The sequence below is a fragment of the Cyprinodon tularosa genome, unplaced genomic scaffold (assembly GCF_016077235.1).
Source record: "Cyprinodon tularosa strain WSP-4 unplaced genomic scaffold, ASM1607723v1 ctg111, whole genome shotgun sequence".
Lineage (NCBI taxonomy): Eukaryota > Metazoa > Chordata > Actinopteri > Cyprinodontiformes > Cyprinodontidae > Cyprinodon > Cyprinodon tularosa.
This window is the reverse complement of record NW_024037905.1, coordinates 579,907-587,488: the sequence shown is the minus strand read 5'-3', so window position 1 is coordinate 587,488 and position 7,582 is coordinate 579,907. Positions and strand designations below refer to the sequence as shown.

Sequence of the window (7,582 nt, the reverse complement as noted above, 5' to 3'; positions counted from 1 at the left end):
TTTTTTTGTTTTTTTTTTTAAGCCACAGGGATTGATTTAATACACTGATTTTGCTTGAATGAAGTTTCTTGTGCAAAATTGAAAGCCAGCAAAAAAAGAGCAGCCTAGGGTTCTAAAATCTGGGTTTCTTGCTCAGACACGTTAGTTATTCATTCATATGAGTTTTTGATTTCATTTTTCCAATTTCTTTTTTTTTTTGCAAATATATTTAAACTTTGCCCTTTAATTTTGAATCAATGCTTTTCAACAACATTAGACACTAATGTAGGGTCATATTTTATCTTTAATTGCAGCTAATTTCCTGCTGGATGTTTTTCTCCAAGCGTTATCTGTCATTTGAGCTCTCTTGGATCCAGCAGGTTGCTGCAGCTTTACTCCCACCCCTTTTATCCCAAACTTTTCTCTTCAGTGAAACTGATTCATTCACTTTAACACACCTATCCTCTGTCTCTCAGATACAGACAGATCTACTTCTTTGCTCTCTTTCACTTGATAATCTGCAGCTTGACTTGGATAGTTTTTATGTTGTTTTTCTTTTGACTCTTGAAAGATTGAACTCAAAGGATAATGTCTTCATTGGTAAGTTAAAAAAAACTCCAGAGCCTACTCTAGGATTATATTTGAAACACATTTTAGTAATTGCACTTTAATATGACATTTACAGAGTAGTTATGGATTTCAACAGCGTGGATACCCTTAAAGACTGAATCTTTGGATTAAGGCCAGGATTTCTAATTTTCAGATGCTCTGCTGCTCGTTAAATAGAACTCTCTGTCAACGCAGAGTAATTTTCCTTCCTTGTTCCTTGTTGGGTATAAAAATAAAATGATTAATGCAAATGGTCTATATTGTTTTAAGAACACATACAGTAATATTTTGTGCAGAGCCGTTTCTTTGCCTCCGTGTGCATTTGCCTCTAGATGTGCATCTACTCATGCAAATTCAGCAAATGGCCTTATGCAGTCGTGTCAACTCTAGTGTATCATGGATAACAAGAGCACATCAAGTTGTTGGTTAGAGCAATGTCAGAAAAGGAAATTGTCTGTTATGTAAACAGGAGCTATTTCACATTTTTGTGTGGACCTACCAGAGTCCAAATGCAAATGCAATGTGTTATATTGGCAAACATCTGTAACTTGTAAGTCGCATATCAAAGTTTCCTGTATTTGTTAGCTTGAACCAGCTTTAGATCTAGATTTTTTTTTTTTTTACACCAAAGACATCTGCCAATGCAAGCAGTAGCTTTAGAGAGGTGTGTGAGTGTGCATGTTGCGCATGCGTCTCTACTGTCACCAGTTTCCCACCTACGGGGATAATCCATCCTGTGAAGTGGTGAGGTGGAAAATGCCATTATCTAGAAATGGCTGACATGCAGTTAGACTTGGAGGCATATGAAGTGTGCATATGTGTGGGTGTGTGTAAAAAGTTGAGATAGGAAATAAAAGAGGATGGGTGGGAATAAAGGCCAGAGGTGGTAAACCTTATTTTGTAACATTAAATAATCCACCTGGAAAAGTGATGAACTAAAAGCTGCAGACACAACAAATGCACTTCCTGGCAAAGCAGAAAAATCCTTGTGATCCCAGCATGGTAAGAGTGCAGGTTGTAGTCACAGAGGGATCATTGAGGACATGCCTGTGTATTTGACTTAGGATTGTAGAAATTGCAGAGATGTCTTGAGGCATTGTTGGGATGAACAGTGAGGATGTCTGACATCCGTGTTGGTCATAAGTTAGGTATTTGGAGCAACAGAAGGATTCAGGCTTTAAAAAAATGCTACACTGACAGACATTTTGTAGAAAATAGTACTTCCACAATGAATAAATCACCATAAAACATCTTTTTCCAACTTCATTGATTGCCAATTTGTCAAATGAATAAAAAAAAAAAATACTTATTCACTTGAAATAACGTAATAGCAATCTTTGAAGATGAGATGCAAAATATTGTTTGTTCAATGCTCACTGAAAATAATTAAATCAATTTCCAAACAGATGAACGATAATGCCCCTCTCCTAATCTATGGTCAATGTATAGGATTTAAAATGAACATTTTGTTCACTACATATTGAGATTCACCTTTAAATATAGATGTAGCTGCTAAATAGCCTTCAGACTCTCAAGGAAGACTGGAAAAAAACACCAATTAGGTTATTTAAAGAAGGACTACAAGAAGGTGCGGTTTTACTATCCAGGTCTCATTTCTCAGGCCCCTGGCAATGTTTACTACCTTTTTTTTAGCAAGCTTCTCTAACTTTTTCATAAGCATAAGATTAAGGCAAATTGTAATACTTTCTTCCTTGAGTGACACTAGGTACCCAAGTTTGAAGCGTGGTTGCCTCACAAAGGACTCAATAGGTATGACTTTCTAACTCGCTGTTGGAGGATTGTCTAGTTCATGAGGTTTTTTTTTAGATGGGAGTGATGAAGAAGCTTTTAAATGCCAACCTGATATTGAATAACTAAAGCAAGGGCTGTTTGCATTCTCAAGACAATGTACTGTTTGTGCATTTGGATTCTCTAAGGACTTTCCCCTTCTCAATGGTCCTGCTAATTTGCTTAAATACAGAACTTAAAGGCGAAATTGTGGAGTGGATGCTTTGTACTTGGTTATGGCAGATTGAGTGCTCTTCTTCTTAAAGTGGAGATTTCTTTTCCACTGTTGCTACAGTACATGCATGCTCAGTACAGGTATAGGGATTGTTGCAGAGTAAAACTGTCCTTAGATGGAAAACAATCAACCCGTTAGATAAACTGATTGTGAATGCATTATTTGATAACTTTAGTGTGTTTGTGTTTTCCAGTGTTAAGTGCCTTGAGACATGTTGTAAATCGGCAATTGAAATCTTCAAACCAAAGAACAAACATGACTATTATTTGTAGCTGTGTGTAAAGAAACAAGGATATCAGCCAGCACCTACATGTCTGAGCAGATTGCTCTTTTTCATGACAAAAAGATAGAAGTAATCTGGAAAGTAATCTATGTGGACGCTGCTCTTATCTTTTATAGTAAAGGAAGAGCTACACAAAAAACAAATGGATTTAATTTACTGGTATGTTTGTGTTCCAGAGTGATAAATAATGGTATAATGATGTCCAATTTACAAGCGTCTGAAATGGCTTCATCAGTTTGGCGCTTAGATTAGAACCATTTTTACAAAGGGAAGCTCAGAGTTTAGCCCATGCTCCTCTGTGTTATGAAGCAGGATACTTTATAATAGCCTTTATTTGAAGTTTTACCAGAATGTCTCATGAGATGAAGACCCAACATTACTCCGGGATAGTAAAAATCTCTTCCTGGCTGGCAACACCTTGGGATCCTTAAGAATACTTCTGAATGTTCATGTCCTGTTAGCTCTGAGAACCCATCTAGAACAAGCAACAAATGACTGACATCGATTACTAGGTAGAGGAATAAAACATTTAGCACCACTTGAAAGCTGTCTAACACCACCGCTACACTGTGCATTACACATCCTTGAGTCCATTGCAAATTTCCCCAAAAATGATATTCTATTCTACTGTATTCTATTCTATTCTTAATACATTCCTAATTTTTTCAGTGGTTACAGCACATGAACGCACATGGATGCCTCCTATAATCTATAATGGACAGCAGCTATGGGCTGTTTATGGCTAAAGACTATGGTGACTGGGGTTAATTTTGACTATAAATGCTTGTGATTACATTTTATGTTAATATCTTACTTTTTTCTTAAGTATCTTTAAAGTATTAATGCAAGTCTATGAGTCTCATACCCATTTAAAACTCCCCTTAGCATGGACACAGCACAAGGCTGGAAGGCTCTGTCTGCCATTCATCATAACACAGGAGCCTCTCCTCTCTGCAGTACAGTACAAAGGTGATGCATGCAGAGACAGATCTTAGATCTGCACTGGTATGTGAGAGGGAGAGTGAATTTTTTTTGGCTTATGCATTAGAGTTCAAGCCCTGCCAGTTCTCACTTCCTTCTGCAGGAGCCGTAAACTATTCAGCCTGCAGCCCTTCTGGCTTAGTCAGACCAGATGGTCAAATCACATGGAGGAATTTTTCTGGAATTTAAAGTCGTGTTTATCTTATTTTTTATGCCGCAATCATGCAGATTTACAGCCGAAGTGCTCTCATGAGGAAGCTCATGAAGTTGAATTGGCCTGATAGATGGGTTGGGACTCATTCAAACCCAAAAGAACTTTTGAAAACGTTGTCATGTTACTGAGTGAAGCAGCAGAACTCTTTTTGATGTTAGTCATTTGCACATGCTGGTGCTGTTCTCACATGCACGTTTGCAAGATGTGTGGGGATTAGCAATCAGATGTAAGACATAGCAGAGAGCATCATTTCTCTTTATCGGTGTTATTTCTTTTTTTTTCTTTGTTTATTCAGTCGATTTTAACCAACTCTTACTGCCGTATAATGTATTATGTGCTAAAGATTAGATCAGATGCTGACTGCACTTTACATAGTACATGTTTATTATTCAATTGATGAATTAGCAAGACATGTGGGCTAAAATCAATAACTAAATGCAACATTTTGTAATATGTTGGGGCTGGATATTGCTAAAGTCTCAAGCTAATTTTTGTACTGCTTTGCAAAATCATACATTCACTCTATTTTAGCCTAAACCCTGAATTTATAAATGTAGATATACTTTTAAATGTCTCATTATTTAATACCACTGCTCTCTTTGCTCATTGATTGCTGGAAATGTGCACCAGCCCCCAGGAATCAATGTTAGCACAACCAGGATGTTTAATAAATACTTTCCCTTGAGAAAAGACTTCCAGTCTTTGGTTTTTGTAAACTTTTACCCTCTAATGAGATTTTTATAGAGATTTTATTTAGATTAGGATTTTCTTTTAAGAGTTGTAATTTACACTTGATATATCTGTCTAGCCTTCTAATTACAAGTAATATTTATATCAGAAGCAGAGTGTTTTTGTTCTAATTAGCTTTACTGCACTGTAAAAATAAATATAAAAAAGGGGCATATTTGCCTTAAGGTTTTGACCTTTCATAACCTTTTAACAGTCATTTTATACAGCATCCTATTAGGATTCAAGTTAAGCCCTTGACTTAGCAATTCCAAGATCTATTTTGAGGCAGTCAGAGGTTCCCTGGATTGAGCTTTGGATTGTATTATGCTATATAACCCAAGTGCTGCTTAGATTATAGTTATAATTTGGTGGTTGGATATTTTCATTTCCTGTTGTATTGTAAGTGTCATGATGCGTGGTTGGTTTGCTAGCCCAAGGATGCAGAACTCCACAGACACTGAGGCAGGATTAAAGTCCAATAATTATTAGTGGCACACAGGATTCTGCCCTGGAAGGCAGAGAAGACAGAGCACAGGTTAAACTCAGGGACAGATAAAGAAGCTCAAACTCACTGGTTCGCTGGTTCAGACAGACTGGGTTTAACAGGCACAGATAAGCAGATTCAGGCAGGCAAGGCAATGGCATGGAAGAGCATGGCAAGGCTGCACATGGCAGAGCATGGGAGAACATGGCAAGGCTTGGAAACGATCCGGCTAAGAGTGAAGCTATCAAACAGTTTATATGGGGAGAGGTTAATGAGCAGAGCTGATGGGAAACAGCTGTGCGCTGAGAACCAGCTCCCAGGAGAGGATCCATGGCGCCCTCTGGTGGGCAAACCTCTGGATCCCAACAGAAACAGAAGCCCACAGGAAGGGATACAAACAGAAACAGAAGCTACAGAATGGGATCCACACCGCCCTCTGGAGGGCAAACCTTGGATCCCAACAGTACCCCCCCCCTCAAGGGCGGATACCAGACGCCCAAAAACAAAAAACCAGAAACCAAAACAACCCACCTAGGGCGAACAGAGGGGGAAACAGGCACGGGGGGCCAGGCACAAAAAACAACAGGGACCAAAACTCAAAACAACCCACCTAGGGTGGGCGAGGACAGAGAAAGTCTCGGGTGACCGGCCGAGGGGCCGGTAGCAGGGCTAAATCTCAGGTGGCCTGCCGTGGAACCGGCAGCAGGATAGAGTCTCGGGTGGTCGGCCGTGGGGCCGGGGACAAGGCAGAGTCTCAGGTGGCCGGCTGTGGGACCGGGGACAGAGCAGAGTCTCAGGTGGCCGGCCGTGGGACCGGGGACAGAGCAGAGTCTCAGGTGGCCGGCCGTGTGACCGGCAGCAGGACAGAGTCTCAGGTGGCCGGCCGTATGGCCGGCGTCTCAAAAGCTGCAGGGGCCTTGGAGGAGGGCGCCTTCTCTGCTGCTGTAGGAAGCTCCGAGTTGGACGCCGTCTCTGCCTCTGCGGGGAGCAACGAGGAGAACACCGTCTCAGCTGCTGCGGGGAGCGTCGAGATGAACGCCGACTCAGCTGCTGCGGGGAGCGTCGAGGAGGACGCCGTCTCTGCTTCTGCGGGGAGCGTCGAGGAGGACGCGTCTCAGCTGCTGTGGGAAGCGTCGAGGCGGACGCCGTCTCAGCTTCAGCGACACAGCAACAGGCTCGGCAGCAACCGACGACTGTGGCTCAGGGGAAGGCTCAGAGGAAAGCGTCGACTGCAGCTCAGGAGGAGGCTCAGAGGAAGCCGCCGACTGCAGCTCCACCCCTGGAGCAGGGGAGACCACCGACTGTGGCTCCACAGGAACCCAGGAGGCTGCAGATTGCGGCTCCGGATCAGGAACAGAAGAGGCCGCCCATCGCGGCTTCACTTCAGGAACAGGGGAGCCCGCTAGTTGCGGCTTCGCATCAGGAACAGGGGAGCCCGTCGATTGCGGCACCCGGTCAGGAACAGAGGAAGCCGCCCATTGCGGCTCCGCATCAGGAGCTGGGGAAACCACTGACTGTGGTTCCACAGGAGGAGGCTCAGAGTAAACCGCCGACTGCCGCTCCACCCCAGAAGCTGGGGAGACCATCGATTGTGGCTCCACAGGTAGACAGGTGGCTGCCGGTCGCGGTTCCGAATCAGGGACTGAGGAGGCCGCCCATTGCGGCTTCGAATCAGGAGCAGGGATCCCTAGACGCCCCCTCATCTCCTGCACAAAACGAATCCGCTCCTCGTCGACTCGTCTCAGCTCCGTCTCCACCTCTCGAAGGTAATTCCCTAAACTCCGGTGCATCCGCCTCCTTAAGAGCTGCTCAGGGGACTCTGGAAGGCACGAAGCGGGCTCAGGGGCTAAGGAGGCCAATAACTCATGGTAGTGTTGCAGCTGCGCCTCCCACTTGGGAGGCAGCAGACTGCGCCGAGCGGGCCCCACCAGGTGAGCGTGGATGGAATCTGCTGGGCTAGCTTGTTGGCCGGATCGTTCTGTCATGATGCGTGGTTGGTTTGCTAGCCCAAGGATGCAGAACTCCACAGACACTGAGGCAGGATTAAAGTCCAATAATTATTAGTGGCACACAGGATTCTGCCCTGGAAGGCAGAGAAGACAGAGCACAGGTTAAACTCAGGGACAGATAAACAAGCTCAAACTCACTGGTTCGCTGGTTCAGACAGACTGGGTTTAACAGGCACAGATAAGCAGATTCAGGCAGGCAAGGCAAAGGCATGGAAGAGCATGGCAAGGCTGCACATGGCAGAGCATGGGAGAACATGGCAAGGCTTGGAAG

At 43.5% G+C, this 7,582-nt stretch overlaps 1 protein-coding gene across 4 annotated transcripts in view; it reads left to right on the top strand.

Annotated features, from left to right (window-relative positions):
- Positions 1–418: 418 nt before the first annotated feature.
- The window catches only part of col7a1l (collagen type VII alpha 1-like), a 117,975-nt gene continuing 110,811 nt past the window's right edge, over positions 419–7,582 (top strand). For all 4 annotated transcript variants that reach the window (XM_038298510.1, XM_038298502.1, XM_038298488.1 and 1 more), the window contains exon 1: positions 419–579. The gene's annotated coding sequence lies outside the window, so the exon portion shown is untranslated. The remainder of the gene's footprint in view (positions 580–7,582) is intronic.